Source organism: Ammospiza caudacuta, chromosome 7 (assembly GCF_027887145.1).
Source record: "Ammospiza caudacuta isolate bAmmCau1 chromosome 7, bAmmCau1.pri, whole genome shotgun sequence".
NCBI lineage: Eukaryota > Metazoa > Chordata > Aves > Passeriformes > Passerellidae > Ammospiza > Ammospiza caudacuta.
Window position 1 is genome coordinate 34,589,438 of NC_080599.1, and position 7,650 is coordinate 34,597,087.

Sequence of the window (7,650 nt, forward strand, 5' to 3'; positions counted from 1 at the left end):
TGAGCTGTGTACAAGCATTAAGATGCTTATTGGAAAGAAGGCATGATGTCCATTATACAGATGGGAAAATTAAACTAGTCTGTCAAAACAAAATTTATCAAACACACTTAGAATGCCCAGTGTAAGACATCTAAAGGTTATTTTACAAACATTTAGCACCATGTGTTCAAACCACAGCTATATTAAATTAGATTCACAATTAATGTCTGCATGCTCAGGATCATTCTAGACACCAGATTTCAGGTACATCACTGACCAAATGAGGAATGCAGACTGAGTGTTTAAAAAAGTTTGGTGTACTATGGGTCAATAAGGAGACCAAATTAATTTTTTTAGTTTTTATTCTGTAGTGCTCTTTCTTTTTAAAGCTTCTTTACAATCTTCACACTTTTGTGTAAGAAGTCCTAGGTTTAAGAAAGAAAACAATGGTAAAAAAGAACTAAGACCTCTCTGAATAGCAGCTTTATCTTCCTGAGTATTGACAACCCTGCTCACAAAAAGTATCACATCTGAACATGCTGAGAATGCCATTAAAAAGGACATTAAGAGTTTTAGCCCCTGTACAGGTCCCTGAGGAACACCATTAGTAACCAGCCTCCTTTTATGTGGAATTAGCACTGCTGATCAACACCTGTTTCACTGCACAGCCCAGCTGATCACCCATCCACCTTGCACATTTTCCCACTCCCTATTCCACCCATTTCACTGCAGGGAGACTGTGGGAGTCCATGCTGCAGATCTCCCTAAAGTCAGGGTAAACAGCAAGCACTACTCTTCCTCTTGAGCCAGTCTTCCCATCAAAGGTTTGCCCTTGGCAAGGCCACATTGCACCATCAGTTCTCAGCCACCTTCGTGTCCCTCAAGCGCTAGGCAATGTGTCCCAGCAGTGTTTGCTCCACACTAGGCAATGTGTCCCATGTCCCATGTCATGCTGGGGACAGAGCAGACCTGTAGCTCCCTGGCTCTCCCCTCCTGCTCTTCTTGCAGCTGCAGCAGCTCCTGGTGCAGCCTTCTACTGAAACACTGTGCAAGGAGTAGGGATGTGTCCAAGTGCTCTGTGTCAAACGTCTCAGAGTGTGTCTGTGGTTATGTGCATATAAGAAAGAAAAAGAAGCAAAGCTTTTGGAAGCCTGACTGAGCAAGATTTGCATAATCTAAGGAATAATTAAGCAAAGGAGAGGATTTAAAAAAGAAGGCATTTTATAAGGAATTCTTGCCAAAAAACCTTGCAAATGTATTATTTAAAATTTATGGAAATTCCATATTCTGCTGTATATGAGTGTCCAGTTTTCAACTCACTTGAGTTCAAAAAAAATGACTTTATGTATGGATGTCAACAGAGTAGTAAACATGTGGTTATAACCAACATAATAATTTTTTCCCCACAAGACTTATCAAGATGGCATAGCTGGTCATTATCTTAATCTGGACAGATTGGCCTGGCTAATATTGGGTGTTTGATTTACTACAAGTGTGTCAGCACTTCTGGTTAGTAGATTATAAATATTAGATAATGCATTAATTGTATATAAGCTGGAAAAAAAAAAGATAATGGCGGTTGCTAGAGTTTCAAGTGTCCAGTGTAGAAAACTGGAATACTTCCCCAAATAGAAATTCTATGGACAATAAAGTTGAATTTTGACACAATTAGACCTTTTGAGAAGTTTATCCAATAGTTACCCATGGCAAAGTACTGAAGAAGCATCTACTCTTTCCAACCTGGTATTTTGCTGAATTCATTGTGCTGCTTCTGGAGATCCCTACCCTTTGCTAAAGAATTATCCTGTAAAAGAGAAGATAGTCAATGGCAACATTTCATCAGCCTTGTGGGTATGTAGAAAAACTTGTGTTTCTTGGGAGGTGTGGTTCTCTTTGCAGAAAGTGATGCTTGGATCTTTCTGCTGGTGCAATTACACATAGCTTGGGCTGCCTTAATAAAACACTCCTTTATGTATGGAAAAAGGAGTTAATCCAAGATTAGAGTATGACTTATTTCTAGGCAGATATTTCTCAGAATATGCTACCTTGTGTTTTAATTTTATTTATTAAATTTCTGTTATTTTATATTAAGGCATATTTGTGCAGTAGTGGAATAGTTTTGCTGAAATAAATCGAGTTGGTATAACCAATAATTTTGCTTCTTTTTCTGCATGCAGTTTGCCCACAGAGAAGGATTTTCTCTTTGTTCAAAATTATTGCAACATAATTTGTAGGTGCTACTACAGAAATAAGGTGATTATTTTATTATAAAGTAAAAGGTGTCAACTGAAATGTCATTCCCTTCCCCTTGAAGACTGCTCTTAACTCCATGGTATCAACACACATTTTATTGAGAATAAGCAAAATACTACTTAAATATTCCTCTGTTTCAATACATTTCAGTGTCTGGCTATATTACACTAGGCTCTTACTATATACTTTACATTTTAAATTGAGAAAAATAGTCAGGATCATTTTTTTACTTGGCATTATTAATAAGTGAGAAGTATTTATAAATAGCTAGTGACAGTTACTAGTTATTTTACAAATTTTAAGATAATCTTTTGTAAGAAACAGAAGCTGTAAAGTGATACATGATGAGAAATTAGTCCACATTGCTCCCAGAATCTAGGTGAGTTAACCTGAACAATGTGCATTATAGGATAGTTAAGTGCAGGTTTATATTGCTAGGAAAGAAAAATGTAATTTATTTACCTGAGGGAGGGCTGCATCATGAAAAGGAGTGATGCAGAAATGCAGTTAGGGACACACAGAAATGCCATCCTTGTGAACAAATGTGGGGAGCACTGCTGCAATGGGGATTTTGTTGTTGGAACAGTAGGACTTGCCCTGATACTGAGACAAAAACTGAGAAACTGGTTAAGCAAAACTATGTGATTCCTTTGGGATCTAGAAACCCTTTTTACAAAAGAGACTTAAAAAGCTTCATCTCTTTGGCCCATCAATGAATCAGGGAAGAACTAACTCACCTGAAATTACATAAAAAAAAGAGAATAATCATAGAAATCTTCAGTTTAACAGACAAATCTTTTAGAAGATGCAACGTTTAAAAACTGAGTCAAGAGATCTTTTTTGATTGAAACCAAAATCAAAACAAACAGAAAACCCCTTGGATTAACTAAGCCCTAGGAAAAAAATTGATAGATAGGCCTGTGAAGTATTCTTTTTCACATGAAAACTTTAAACCAAGGTGGTGGATTTTTTCCCAAAGGATACATCCCTCAATCCAATTATCACCTGTACCATGCAAAAGGTCAGGCTGGAGACTTGTGGTGCTTTCTTCTGGCCTGAAAACCCATGATGCTATAAAAACTCAAAATGAAGTAGAAAAAGCCCTTTCAAATGTTTTATAAGAATGGTAGAATATCTTCCATAATATTCATATGGTAGGGGGTTAGACACTGCAATGAATGGACTTTAAAATCATTTAACAGGCTACATTTTAGCTACATTAAAGTTGGGGTTTTTTTCCTGTCTTTATTTCTATATTTTGATTAATAGTCATTAGAATTGCAGTATTTCTTTTATTTAAGCTACCAAGCCCCTTTCCCCCTGATAAGGTTTTCTTTCTTTATTGGTTTATCAAATCATTTAAGACTGATAATTCAATGTTGTGTGTTCACCTCAGGATAACTTTCTGGAAAGCATATTTTGTATTTGGCAGTGATCATAAAAAACATCAAAAGCAAAATTATTGAAGCTAATAAAAACAAATGCTAGTGCAAGTAGTAGTTCCAAAATGTGTAGACAGACTGGTGGGCTAATGTGAAGATTTACGAGATTTCTTTCTCTATTATGTTACAAACTCTCACTAACTGTATTTTTTATTTATGTGCTGATAAATTATGCACATTCTTTTGGACATTTAAAAGTGCTAATCACAAAACAGCAAAGATAAAAGCAATGTAAGACATTTATCTTGGAACGTATAATCCCAGTGTAAGATAAACTCTTTTTTTCCAGCATGCATATGTAGCTCTTATTACTGAAACTCAAGCTGCACATAATTATTGGTAACAGAAAAACACTGGCGTTTACCTCCCACACACAGAGCCACACCTTACCCTCCAGGAAATCCAGAGAGCTTCCTAAGAATTATTTCTAGCTGTGGCCTAGATTTCAGCCTCTTTTGTATAATTTTGCAGTGGAAGCTTGTGAGAGCCAATCCTGACTGGTGCACAGGGTTTGACTGAACAAAGAAATGAAACTCATAATGAGATTTGGCCTTACATTGGACCTTTTATCACAGGATTTCTTCTGCTTGGTCTGCACGGTTCAACAAGTTTGATGCTTTACCCAGCACAGACTGATGCTGGAGACAATCTCTGTTCTCTGCAGTAAGAGACAGAGGACAGAATTAAAAGCACATTTCAGTAAAAGTTACATACAAATTGACAAGGAAGGATTAACTAAAATAATATTTCCTTTGTCTGTATTTCCAAATTGATCACTTTTTTTCTCCTGTTTGGAAAAATACTTTATTTCCTAAGCTTGCATGGAATTATTTATGAAAGAGAAGGCATGGCAGGAGAGAGTTAGACTCAGTGGTTCAAACCCTGTTTTTTTATTTCATCAGGTAACTTTTAGATACATCTGGAAAGAAATGGCAGCATTCAATCTGATCCCAGAATTGTATCCATCAGCTGACAATGCATCTGGCCATGGCCTCTGTCCTTCAGCCCTACATGGAAATGTGCAGTACTGTAGTGCCAGTATGGGATTCAGGAGATCTGTCCTGTCCCCAGTCTCTTTCTTCACAAATACTTTGTGGTAATCTCTGATACATCCCTTTGAACCTTATTCTTCTACAAAATCACTGAGAGAGCCTTTTTGCCATATACAAATAAAGAAGCAGAATATATATTTCAGAAAGAACAAAGGCCCAGCAAATCTCCTAGGAAGTCCTCTGCTGGGAAGGAATTTTATCAGATCACAATTGCTGCTTCTCTGCCATGGTGATCAGAATATGGAAAGTAACTCTTGATTGCCCAAGGAAGTAAATATTGAGAAAGGATAAAGAGATTTATACTTCATCTTTATCTGGTACCAATGCAAGGAAAGGTGGAATGTTGTTCAGGATCTGGGTCCTAGATTCAAAAGAGTGATGAAAAATTAGAAGGATTTCATAGAGTAGAGATGAGACATGATTAAAGGATACTCTCCTTCGAATGTGGGGTTCAAGAAGTTCCACCTAGTTAGTTTATCAAAGAGAAAGTTAATGGGGGCCCTTTATGTACCATTCTATGGTGTAAATATTCATTTAAAAATCCATGCCTTAGCTCAGGCAGACAAAGATCCAAGACCTGCAATCTTAATTTATAGTTACCCATAATTAACCATTGAGAGGGTTACCAAGAATTATAGTAAATTTCCTGTTGATATTTATATCAAGATATATGTGCCCCCCTTAAGATGATACAATCTAGTTGGGACAGGATGAGTTCAGGAAAATCTGTTCTCCATTATGCCAGAAGTCAGACTAGAAGATCACACAGGTCATATCAGGTTTTCTAATCTGTTAATTAGATAGTTTATATAAATTCAGTTTAGTTGGGTCTGTGTTTTTAATAAGCAGTGTCTTTAATGGTTCATGCTTGATTGCAGCCTCATGTAATCTCAGTTGGTTCTTACTGTTTGTGTGTGGTGGGACTCTGTCATTCTAGCAGCACCTCCACCTTCATCCTCAAGTGTTGCATCATTAGCTTGTTACACAGCCTGCAGGCTTGATACTGCTGATATGACACCAACCTCAAAATCATTTAGAGATGGAGTGATGGCATTGCTGGAGATCCAAACAAAACTGCTCCAGATCCTGCACACAAGTTATTTATCAAGACCAAATTCTGTTGTACATTTTTTAAATCTTAAGTAGAATATACTGCTCAGATGATTGTAGTCTCTTTACAGGTCTTTGATGAGGATTTTTAGCATGTCATTCAAGATTTTTTTTTAATAAATAAATGTATAATTTTTCAAGTTTTTATCCAGGCTGAAGCTAATATTTAATTAAAAGTTCTGTTCTCACTTGTTCTTTCAGCCGTATTTTGCTCAGTAGTTCTGGGAAGAGCCTGCTTCCCTGACAAGGATTAACCACACCTGTTGGACATGCTGTTGTTTCTCTGGGCACCCCTTCAGCTTTGCACAGAAAGCAGCACATCTTTAGCTCTTTCTCATCAGGAAGCAGTCCATCCTTTAGGGGACACTAAAATTTCCTTTCCTTTGGGCTCAGGATCTTTCATTCCATCAAGTGTGTTGGCAGAAATTAAAAGGGATACCTCTGTTGTTTCAGGTGAGATGTCAGTGCAATGCCCTCACCCACTGGCTGAGTTTCTAGGTATTATTCTGCTTTGAGAAGAAGCAGGCACTCCACAGCTCTGCAGTTCAAAACTCTTTGAAAAGTGCTGTTCCCTTCCTGTTTACATTCATAAATTGTTTCCGTTTTTCTCATTTCAAAAAGCAAGCTGCAGAAGAATATCCTCTTCACTCTTTTTGTTGTGCCATGGTTTGATGCCAGTTAAGCTCCTGCTAACTTCCTGAACCCTCTGATCTTTAAGTACTTCTTGCTTTTCCAAGAACTTTTAACAGCCACTGCCTAAAATGTCAATGCTACTGGATGTTCCAGTGTAGTCTCAAAGCAGGCTTCCACCTGCTGTGATTTGGAAAAGACATTGCATATGTCCATTACATATCCACAGCACAACACTGTGTGCAGAAACCAAGCTATGTACTGAGGGTGAAAAGCATTTCACCAGGTTTTGAGAAAACCCTTGTAACTAAGCCTAGGTAAAGGCTCAGCATGAAGCTGGGATAATCTTGTGACTAATAACAGGTCAAACTCAGAAAAATTGTTCAGCAGCAGAACTGCTGTAGTGTACTGGAAGGGCACCCACAGAAGGAAGGAAAGGAACCATTTGAGTCTGTTAATATAAGATACTCTTTATCCCTCCACCTATAGGCACACATCTTATCTGTACCACTCCTGCATATCCTAGATCAAATGAAGAGCCATCATACTTCAGGGAGCGAAGCACTTTTGAATGCTGTATTTCACAATACCAGAGCTCTGCAGGTGTACATTTCTTTTTATATATAGTGTGTTCATACATCCATGTACAAGACTTACTGGAACCCTTTTCTGTATTAAGCTATCTGGGACAGGGAGCTATATAGAAGTACTCCTTCTGGGAGTATCCAAATCAGGAAATTCAAAGCACTAACAGATACAAACCCATATCAGCAGTGAAATAAATAGCAGGGGTGGTTTTCTTTAAGAACAAAAGCATGTATTCTAATTGAGAATATTGGCTAACTGTCTATGTGTGAAATACTTTAAAGGCTTGTGCCTTTGAATGTATTAGGTCCAATTTCTAAGGCTATTGAGAATTTGCCAACTGTGTAATTTTCATCTGTAATTATGAAAGATTACTGTCAGAAAAGCTGACTTTCATTTTTGAAGGCAATTCCTGAGAAGATACTGAAAAAACCAGACTCACCCTCAGTGATGAACCTTTCACAGATTCTTCTGACAAAGTAATGCTGGTAAGATAATAGCTTTGCTAGAGAGCTTTTGAAAACTGGTCTCTCAAGCTTAGAAAATCTGTGTGAAGAAAGTAATAGTTATCATTCAAACCTGACGCCAGACTCTAATTA